This window comes from Triticum urartu, chromosome 7 (genome assembly GCF_003073215.2).
Source record: "Triticum urartu cultivar G1812 chromosome 7, Tu2.1, whole genome shotgun sequence".
NCBI classification, from domain to species: Eukaryota; Viridiplantae; Streptophyta; class Magnoliopsida; order Poales; family Poaceae; genus Triticum; species Triticum urartu.
In genome coordinates this window covers 289781094-289792957 of record NC_053028.1, presented here as the reverse complement: position 1 = coordinate 289792957, position 11864 = coordinate 289781094, and positions in this window count along the sequence as shown.

The window sequence follows — 11864 nt, the reverse complement described above, 5'->3', positions numbered from 1 at the left end:
GAACTATGATCGGTCATTGTTCATGGACGCGTCGGCGCACCCGAAAACGAATTTGCTGTATGCGGCTATAGATGCTCTCACGTGCTTGGATTGGTTAAATGGGAGGGGAAAGGCACCCTTACTTATGGAAGTACGACATCTATAGACTGTTGCTAGGTTTCATAAGAGCATTTACAACCCGACTTGGCGAATCCGGCAACCTATACGCCCGCGGGCGCGTCTGCAGACAGCGTCGGGCGGCCCCTTATTTGGGCTGCCACCCATGCACACACACCTTAAATGCGGATGTTCAAATTCATGAAATCTATGCACGTCGATCATGCAATACAAATTATACAAATTCAATAGTTCAAAACAAATACGGCGAAGTAAAACAAATCATAGTTCAACAATCCGAACATGTCAAAATAAAGTTAGTGTCCACGCTGGCCGGATCACTCGTTGGATGCCATCCATGCCACCTGCTCCGAGGCGATCCTTGCATCCTGCCTTGCCTGCATTCAGGCCGCTTACTCTGCCCACATCCTTGCTGCGTGCACCGCTGCTACCATAGCCACCCTCGCCATCTCATGCCACCTACGGTCGTTGATCTCCTTCTTCTTCGCCACAAGCCACTTCTTTTTATGCTCATCCAAGAGGCTTTAGACCGCCAACATTATCTTCCCATCCTCCGCATCCCGTGCGATTTGCAACCTCTACTTCTCAATCTCAATCTTTCCAAATGTCTTGGCCTTCTCGATCTCCCATTTTATCCTCACCTCTTGCTTCTCCAACTCGATATTCTCCCTCTCCACTTTCAGCTTCTACGTCGCCCTTTTCCAGTCGCAATCCACCCTCTCCTTTTGCGCATCCAACATGAGCTTGTATCTCTCCTCTTTTTTGTTCTCCCCCATCGGAAAAATTCCCGTCCATGTGGAGGACGTTTTTGTAGCCGTGGCGTCGCGGGAGGCCCTTGCCTTCTCCCACTTGTTTCCCGTGACTTGCTGGTTATCCTTCGACATGGAGGCTCTTCCATTCTCGACTACAACATCTTCCTCTTCTTCATCCAACCCAATTGATTGGTGGAAGCTTGAGCTATCATTCCTCTTCTTGTCGGCCTTGAGATCGGGCACAAGCTGTGTCCACTTTGGTTTTCCATTCAATACCACCCAACAATGGCTAAAACCAAATGGTTTCTTCACCGTTTCTTGATACATAGTGGCCGCCACCATCGTCTAGCAAACAAAATATGTATGAGCATGAAAATGCAATAAAAACAAGCATTTGCAAATGATGGCAAGATAAAGTAATTTAGTTTACATGAGTTGCCACTCCCATCCCACTTTGAGGGCGGCCAAGCACTTATGAATAGTAGCTGGCGTACTTATTCACTCCCCCTTGAATGATCCCCCATCGATGTTGGAGAGATGTCACATTGCAGTTCATGACAATAGGACACAGCTCCACATATTGGTTTTGTTCACGGTATTCCTTCGAAATCTTCTCCCAATACTTGTTCACCTTTTGCTCCATGCCGCATATTAAATCCATTGTTGTTGCCAACCAAGCTTTGACCAACAACATATTCTCAAAATTTCAGAATGTCAGACCTCTTGCCTTTCCCGTATTTGCCTTCTTATTCTTCTTGCTCGGATTGGGATTTGATGTTGTCCCAACTTAAAATGAAGGGTCAGATGGATCCCCCAATTCGCAGTCCATTTGGGTCAGATCATCATTATTATTGATCATGTCCGGCATGATGAACTCCTAATTGATTATGGTTTCCAAGCATTCATCATGTTTGAAATGAATTAGCGGTAATGCAAAACATTGAACTTGGCACATGCAAATTTGATCCAACAGGAGCAACAAGAACATTCTGTCGAACAGGTCGTGGGCAGCCCGGGCACCACCAGTGCCTGTGGTTGCCCGCGCCCAAACCAACTGTGGCGAGTGACAGATGTCCACCACCGACATATGTGTGGATAGAAAGCTCTCTGGAATGCCCCAGCAGGCTGTCGGATCCTCCTCTGCCCCAACCTAGTCTGATGGCGCGATCCTTGTCGACGTCTTGATGGATGGTGCGAGGTCTTGGGCACGATGGGGGGAGTGGACAACTGCTAGTCCAGTGTAGCGCCCAAGATGCGATTCTATCCCAATCACGTGATGAACTCATGATTGGGGCACAACCGCATTTTGAGCACTTTGCAAGGTGGATATCATTACAACATACCATGTACTGAATAGATGAGAATACAAGATAAAGGCTCACACTTGCCACAATCCACAACATGAATACATCAATACATAGCAATCATCATACAGAAGAGCGGGATCCGACTACAGATGAAATCAAACGAAAAAGAAGAACGACATCCACCCTGCTAATCCCAGGCTCCCCGACCCGGAACCTAATCCCTTGACCGAAGAAGAAGAAGAACTCCGAAAGCAATCAAGCATTGCTCTCACGTCAAATCATCGCGTTACCTGTACCTGCAACTGTTGTTGTAGTAAACCGTGAGCCACGAGGACTCAGCAATCCCAGTACCATGGGTATCAAGACTAGCAAAGCTTAATGGGTATGGAATGGATAAGTGGTGAGGTTGCAGTAAGCGACTAAGCATTACATGGTGGCTATCTTATGAGTACACGATTAAGATGAGAAACTACGCAACGGTCGCAAACTAGTAATGATCAAGAAGTGATCCTGAACTACTTACGTTCAAACATAACCCCACCGTGTTCTCTTCTCGAACTCACTCAAAAATACACGCTCATGGTTACGCACGTGGTTGGTGTGTTTTAATTCGAATCTGGTGTCAAGTTCTCTACAACCGGATATTAAAAACTCCCATCTGCCACATAACCGCGGGCACGACTCTCGAAAGTTTAAACCCTGCAGGGGTGTCCCAACTTAGCCCATGACAAGCTCACGATCTGCGGAGACAATCCTCCATCTTGGGACCCTCCGATCAGACTCGGAATCCCAGTGCACAGGACATTTCGACAATGGTAAAACAAGTCCAGCAAGACCTCCCGGCGTGCCAACACCCTGATAGTAGCCGCGCGTATCTCGTCTCAGGGCACGTCCGGATGAGTAGTACGTATGGCAACCGAAAACCCCGGGTGAAGGGGTGGCACCGCAAGTGGCTCTATTTGGGACCAACACCATCAGCACTGGCCCCCCTGTATTATGTTGAAAGAATCCTCGGGGACGTGACCCCCCTATGCTAATTAATTAATTATCAGGTTTAGTTATTATGTTGGGCAAATGGTAAAACCAATGTTGGGCCTTGCTAGAAGAGTTTTATTCAAAGCAAACTGTCAAGGGGGGCCCATAAACCCTCATCGTGTTAGGGGCGCAAAATCAAGGAACATAACACCAATATGACGGAAACTAAGGCGGCAAGAGTGGAACAAAACACCAGGCAAAAGGCCGAGCCTTCCACCCTTTACCAAGTATATAGATGCATTAATTAAATAAGAAATATTGTGATATCCCATGATATCCATGTCCCAACATGAAACAGCCTGCAACTGCAACTGCAAGTAGCAATGCTATAAGAGGGGCTGAGCAAAGCGGTAACATAGCCAAATAACGGTTTGCTACGATGGTGGAAAAGGTTAGAGGCTGGCATGGCAATTTGGGAGGCTTGATAAACAAGTGGTAGGTAGCGCGACATAGCGATAGCATCGAGACAACTAGCAAAGCAAAGATAGTAGTGGTATCCAAGGTGACGGTCATCTTGCCTGAAATCCCTCTAGGAAGAAGAACGAGTCCATGAAGTAGACGAACCAATGTAGTCGAATGGATCCTCACAATCACAACGAAACCGGAACTATCGAGAAGAAGCAACACTGGAAAGAAGCAAACAACATGGTAAACAACCATCACATAAACATGGCATGATGCACAATCTAGTATGATGCATGTCCATTTTAATAAGGCATGTCATGGCAAAGTGCAACAAACAATACTATAAGTTAAGTGGAGCTCAATATGCAACGAGTTGCATATTGACAAAACACCACATTCAAGTTAGTTAGTTCGATCTCGTTTAGGTACTCAACAATTTTAAATGTTGATTAACATGGAATGAGATGAAGCATAAGTAAACTACACATTTTAGGCAATTTAAATGAGGCCGGAAATAACAAACAATAATTCCGGAGAAACCCCATATGCATATTTTGAATCTAATGCAAACAATAATGTTAAACATTTTAAATGTTGTTATCATGATGCAGATGACATATGCAAGTTATATGCAATTTTTATGAAAATGTTGAATATGATAGGGAGAATTTGTCACCATGGCGGAAAGAAAGGGGTGCCACGACAACGACAACGAAAATGGTGCCACGGGAACATTCCGATGATCCGACAACTCATTGAGATACCGGTGCAAAAGAGCAAGTGTGCAGATGTGCGGAACATGCTAGAGATGGTGTGGTGATCCCGGTTACTGGGTTCCCACGAGCCGACGCATGGCAAACGGGGAGGACCGAGCAATGACAACTCGGACACGGTGCAAACACGAGCATCTCATACAACACACATGCATTCATTCACGAGCGTCGTCTCGGGGTTATACCTTCGAAGCATGCATTCGGGGTGGTTTGGGTCAAGCGGTGTAGTCATTCATGGTCGTCGTGGGAAGCAGTGGTACTCGGAAATGGTAGTGGAAGTAGTGGTACACGTTTCGTAGTCGTACACATTCCGTAGATGTTCGGGGTCGTAGTGAGGAACTTGACGTCCACGGGGTCTTCAAGGGTTGACGGCAGTGGTACACACGTCATCGGGGTACTTGTCGGACCCGAGAGGTACTTGGCGAAATGCACATCGATGGTAGTGGAACTTGACGCATCACCGTGTGGAGTCATACTCGGTGTCACATGTAGTCGAACTTGAGGTGGTCTTGGCGTTTCGGGTCTCGCAGTGTAGTCGAACTTGGTGGCCTTGACGAACCAAAGTGGTAGTAGGCGAGATACACGGTCACGGTAGTCCCTGGAGATGGAGTTTCGTGTACAGAACTTCACGGGTGCAGGAGATCTCGGGGAGGAAAGGGCTCGGTTCATGCCAAGGTCGTGGAGGGGCCGGCCATGGCGTCGGGCAGGGGTTCCCGAGGTGGTGCAGGTGGCCCATGGCAAGGTGCAGCAGGACAGAGCTCGACGGAGCAAGGGCCGAGGGGTGCTTGGCGGCAGGGCCACGAATAGAGGAGGTCGACAAGGTGTTGCGCGACGATGGCCTCAGGAGGGCCATGGCGCGGTGCAGGCAGGAGGGCGGCGCGTCTGCCCGTTCGTGCGCGAGGAAGGAACTGATGAGCAACAAGTATAGGGGATCTATCATAGTCCTTTTGATAAGTAAGAGTGTCGAACCCAACGAGGAGCGGAAGGAAATGACAAGCAGTTTTTAGTTAGGTATTCTCTACAAGCATTGAAATTATCGGTAACATATAGTTTGTGATAAGGTAATTCGTAACGAGTAACAAGTAATAAAAGTAAACAAAGTGCAGCAAGGTGGCCCAATCCTTTTTCTAGCAAAGGACAAGCCTGGACAAACTCTGATATAAAGGAAAGCGCTCCTGAGGACACAGGGGAATTATCGCCAAGCTAGTTATCATCATGGTCATATGATTCGCGTTCGTTACTTTAACAATTTGATATGTGGGTGGACCGGTGCTTGGGTACTGCCCTTCCTTGGACAAGCATCTCACTTATGATTAACCCCCATCGCAAGCATCCACAACTCCGAAAGAAGAATTAAGGTAAATCTAACCACAACATGAAACATATGGATCCAAATCAGCCCCTTACGAAGCAACGCATAAACTAGGTGTTGAGTATAATGTTTATTAGGAAATATGAGATAGACTAGGATTTGTTCTGGCTTGTCTTGTACTCCAAGTAGATGATTGTACTCCTATATATATGCCCATGAGGCTCAAGCAATACAACAAACTATTCCACCAATCCTCTCTCTCCCTTCTAACATGGTATCTATCGCAAGTCGATCCTAAACCCAAGTCGCCGCCGCTTCCACACCCGCGCGCCGCCCCCGAGGCGGTCGGCCTCCATGACTGCCGCCGGGGGGCCGCGTCGCCCGTACCTAGGGTTCGTCCGCCGGTCGTGTTGACCGGCTGCCCTAGAGAATCTTTTCCCCGAGCGTTGCTTCGGGGTTTTCTCTCTCCCGTCGGTCATCTTGATCGCGCCGGTATTTTGGTTCTCCGATCTATTCTTGATCGGTTTGCGTAGCCCACTACCGCCGTCGACCCCGAGCGCCTCTACCCCGACCCCGCGCCTCCAGCCGGCCTCTCCTCTGACCCAGCGGCCACGCGCGCCGAGGCGCCCCGTCAGGGCCAGCCGCCGTCCGCGCGACGGCCCGCCCGCCCTACGCTGGCCGTCACCGCCCTGCTCTGACCGGGACACCTGCATCGCCCCGACCCGGCGGCCTCGCGCCATGCGATGGCTAATCATAGCCGTCGCTCGCGCGCCGGCCCGCCCATCGATCCACATCACCTGCCTCTACCGCGTCTGCACGGCGACCCGGCGGTCTACCTCGCCGGCCTTGTCCTCGGCTGCATCGGGACGGCTGCGTCAGGCTCGTCAGCTGCCTCAACTCGGGCGCCGCTGATCCGTTGGTCGCTCGGGCCTCGTTGCCTGGGTGCCGGCGTTGCTTTGGCAGCTCGGGTGCCGGTGCTGACAAGCTCGTCCGCACGACGTCCCACGCCGTCTGTCGTCGCTGGCTTCATCTCGGACTCCGCCGCCACCACGCCTCCACCAAGCGGCGTCCCCGAACTCGCACGCGATCTGCTTGATCACCCGCTCGCCGCCACGATCCACCTCATCTACACCGCGCGACCGACCTGGCCCATCGGTTACGCGCGCCTCCGCAGGTCCCGTGAAGATCGTCCCCGAGTTCAGCGCGCCTCTCCACCGATCGAGCATCGGGCTGCCGTTGCGTCGCCCCGTCGGGGCACAGCGCCGCCGCCCCGTGGTTCTCCTCGCGGCTGCATCGACTTGTGCGTTGCCGCTGCATCACCCCTTCGGGCCGTAGTGCCGCGATATGCAGTCCCCGCTGCCGCCCCGAGGCCATCCTCGCGGCTGCATCAACTCGCGAATTGCCGTTGCGTCGCCCCTTCGCGCCACAGCGTCGCGGCCCGCGGTCCCCGCCGTCGCCCCGAACCGCCTGCCGCCGCTGCGTTGTCCCTTCAGGTCGTAGCGTCGCGGCCCGCGGTCCGCTCTGCCGTCACCGCGCGTCGACCTCCCGTGGTATGCGTCGCGCCGTATTCCTTGGCGCGGGAACGCCACCGTCCGCACCGGTCTTCGTCACGCTGTCAGGGTTCTTCGCCTACTTCGAGCACCGCCGACACACTCCTAACCTAGCCGCTGCCTTCAGGACGCCGCCGCCGCTCTTCTTTTGTCACCGCCGCCGCTACCTTCGTAGCCGCCGCCGCCCGTCCACCCCCTTCGTCTTCGTCCAAGCACGGGCCCGTCGCCAGCGTCGCTGTCATCTACCCCGACCACTTCATCTACTCCGACCACCATTGGTGACATCGGCCCCGCGCCGATGGACGCCGCAATCGTCGTCGAGTTCTTCTCTGCTGGCCCCTCTGACTTCTCCGACATGGCGTACAGCTCGTGTAGGTCCCTCGTCTTCGCATGCCCGATGCTGGCAACACCGATGCGTGCCTTCATCCACCACATGTCCCCGGGCCTGGCAAGCCTAGTCGGCGCTTCGTCAAATTCGTCTTCATCCGTCTATGCATGCCCGGTGCTGGCAACACAGGTGTGTGCCTTCGTCCATGATGTGTCCCCGGGCTTGGCAAACCCGCCGCGACGCGTCGTCAACAACATTTTCTTCCCGACGCACCCCTACTTCGACACCACTGCGCCCATGCTAACTCGGCGCCCTCTTGCGCCCGCGGCCCCATGGCGACTTCCTCGACACCGCCCACCACGACTCGATATCGACCTCGACATTCTTCGCATGGCTACCTCGACCACGGCTGCACCACACACGCTCTCGGCTACATCGACAAACAGCACAAAGGGCTACCGCCTTGCTTGAGCAACCTCATGGGTTGCCACTCCAGCCACTACTCCGCAATGCGTCCGACCATTACGACTGTGTGTGTGGGGGGGTGTCCGTCGGCTTGCTTTCGTATTCTTCTCCAGTCTCAACGTCTGCGTCGCTACCGTTGTGACTGCGGGTGGATGTTGAGTATAATGTTTATTAGGAAAGACGAGATAGACTAGGATTTGTTCTGGCTTGTCTTGTACTCCAAGTAGATGATTGTACTCCTATATATATGCCCACGAGGCTCAAGCAATACAACAAACTATTCCAGCAATCCCCTTTCTCCCTTCTAACACTAGGGTTTAAGCTTCTGTCACTCTAGCAACCCATCATCTACTTATTACTTCCCAATGCCTTCCCCTAGGCCCAAACAATGGTGAAGTGTCATGTAGTCGACATTCACATAACACCACAAGAGGGAAGACAACATACATCTCATCAAAATATCAAACGAATACCAAATTCACATGACTACTTATAACAAGACTTCTCCCATGTCCTCAGGAACAAACATAACTACTCACAAATCATATTCATGTTCATAATCTGAGGGGTATTAATATTCATAAAGGATGTGAACATATAATATACCGAATAAACCAACTAGCATCAACTACAAGGAGTAATCAACACTACTAGCAACCCACAGGTACCAATCTGAGGTTTTGAGACAAAGATCGGACACAAGAGATGAACTAGGGTTTGAGAGGAGATGGTGCTGGTGAAGATGTTGATGGAGATTGACCCCCTCCCGGAGGGATGTTTCCCCGGCAGGACAGCTCCGCCGGAGCCCTAGATTGGTTCCGCCAAGGTTCCGCCTCGAGACGGCGGCGCTTCATCCCGAAAGCTTCCTCCCGATTTTTTCCAGGGCAAAAGACATCTTATACCAAAATATGGGCACCGGGGCCCTGCCAGGTGGCCCACGAGGCAGGGGGCGCGCCTAGGGGGTAGGGCGCGCCCCCACCCTCGTGGGCGGTGGCTGGCTCCCATCTGGTGCTTTCTTCGCCCAATATTTTTAATATATTCCAAAACTGACTTTCGTGGAGTTTCAGGACTTTTGGAGTTGTGCAGAATAGGTCTCTAATATTTGCTCCTTTTCCAGCCCAGAATTCCAGCTACCGACATTCTCCCTCTTTATGTAAACCTTGTAAAATAAGAGAGAAAAGGCATAAGTATTGTGACATAATGTGTAATAACAACCCATAATGCAATAAATATTGATATGAAAGCATGATGCAAAATGGACGTACCAACTCCCCCAAGCTTAGACCTTGCTTGTCCTCAAGCTAAGGCCGATATCGAAAAATATGTCCACATGTTTAGAGATAGAGGTGTCGATAAAATAAAATACGGACATGAGGGTATCATGATCATTCTTAGATCAACAACATATATATATATATATTGTCAAATGATTTCTTATGCTAAAGTAACAATCTATTCACAATGTAAAGTATGAATCAGAAACTTCATTGAAAACTAACAAACTATAATCTCAGTCATTCAAGCAATTGCAATTTATCATAACATCGGAAAGAGTCAATATAAGAGCTTTTCAGCAAGTCCACATACCCAACTATCATTTAGTCTTTCACAATTGCTAACCCTCACGCAATACTTATGGGTATGAAGCTTTAATCAGACACAGAGAAAGATAGGGGCTTATAATTTTGCCTCCCAACCTTTTACCTCAAGGGTAACGTCAACAATAATAGTTTATGAAAACCCACATCCAATTAGCTATATATATCAGGATCTTTCGAACACACAATGCTTGCCAAAGGATAAAATGTAAAAAGGAAAGGTAAAAATCACCATGACTCTTGTATAAGGTATAGGACAAAAATAAAAGATAGGACCTTCGCAGAGGAAAGCAGAGGTTGTCATGTGATTTTATGGTTGGATGCACAAAATCTTAATGCAAAAGAACATCACTTTACATTGCCACTTGTGATAGGGACCTTTATTATGCAGTCCGTCGCTTTTATTTCTTCCATATCACAAGATTGTATAAAAGCTTATTTTCTCCACACTAATAGATCGTACATATTTAGAGAGCAATTTTTATTGCTTGAAACAATGACACCTTACTTGAAGGATCTTAGTCAATCCATAGGTAGATATGATGGACTCTCATGGCAAAATTGGGTTTAAGGATATTTGGAAGCACAAGTAGTATCTCTACTTGGTGCAAAGAATTTGGCTAGCATGAGGGGGAAAGGCAAGCTCAACATGTTGGATGATCCATGACACTATAATTTATTTCGGATATAAGAAAACATAACCCATTACGTTGTCTTCCTTGTCCAACATCAACTTTTTAGCATGTCATCTTTTAATGAGTGCTCACAATCATAAAAGATGTCCAAGATAGTATATTTATATGTGAAAACCTCTCTTTCTTTATTATTTCCTATTAATTGCAACGATGACCAAAACTATGTTTGTCAACTCTCAACAACTTTTATTCACTATACTCTTTACATGTGAAGTCATTACTCTCCATAAGATAAATATGATCTCTTTATTTATTATTATCTTTTCTTTTATTATTATTCCCTCAAGATCATAGCAAGATAACCAAGCCCTTGACTCAACACTAATCTTTATTATATATAGCTCACGGACTCGATTACATAGATAAGGATCAATACTAAAACTCAAAGCTAGATCATACTAAACTTTATTCTACTAGATCAAGATATAACCAAAAGGATCGAACTAAGAAAAACAGTAAAGATAGAAGTGTGATGGTGATACGATACGGGGGCACTCCCCCAAGCTTGGCAGTTGCCAAGGGGAGTGCCCATACCCGATACTCAGTTCTCCTTTGGTGGTAGTGATGATGGAGTTGTTGATGATGTACGCTTGTCGTCCATCTTCCAAGGCATAGGCTCACCATCATAGAAGGATGATCAAGTCTCCAGGATCCTCAAATCTGTAGCCAAACTCATCCTTTTGAATCTATATTCATACTCACGGTTTTGATTTTGTAGGTCATAGATCTGGGCTTGGAGGTGCTCGATTTTCTCATGAAGCTTGAAGATGGTCTCCCCAATGTTCTTGGCATCCAGCTTGTGGTTGTTGGTGAACTCCACGATCATCATGTGGTTGGCATCGAGTCCGCGTTCCACCATTCCCTGGCACTTGAAAACTTGTTGCTCCATTTCTTCGAGTCTTGTCTCCACGCTTCCGGTCCTCCTTGGTCCCTCAATATCGCGGATGTGCAGCACCTCCGCATGGTAGGGGTTGATGACTGAGGGAGTCCTGGATTAGGGGGTGTTCGGATAGCCGGACTATACCTTCAGCTGGACTCCTGGACTATGAAGATACAAGATTGAAGACTTCATCCCGTGTCCGGGAGGGACTTTCCTTGGCGTGGAAGGCAAGCTTGGCGATACGGATATGTGGATGTCCTACCATTGTAACCGACTTTGTGTAACCCTAACCCTCTTCAGTGTCTATATAAACCAGAGGGTTTTAGTCCGTAGGACAACATACAGAACAACAATCATACCATAGGCTAGCTTCTAGGGTTTAGCCTCTCCGATCTCGTGGTAGATCTACTCTTGTACTACCCATATCATCAATATTAATCAACCAGGGCATAGGGTTTTACCTCCATCAAGAGGGCCCGAACCTGGGTAAAACTTCGTGTCCCTTGCCTCCTGTTACCATCCGGCCTAGACGCACAGTTCGGGACCCCCTACCCGAGATCCGCCAGTTTTGACACCGACATTGGTGCTTTCATTGAGAGTTCCTCTGTGTCGTCGCCATCAGGAAGGATGCCTCGCCCCGTCTTTAA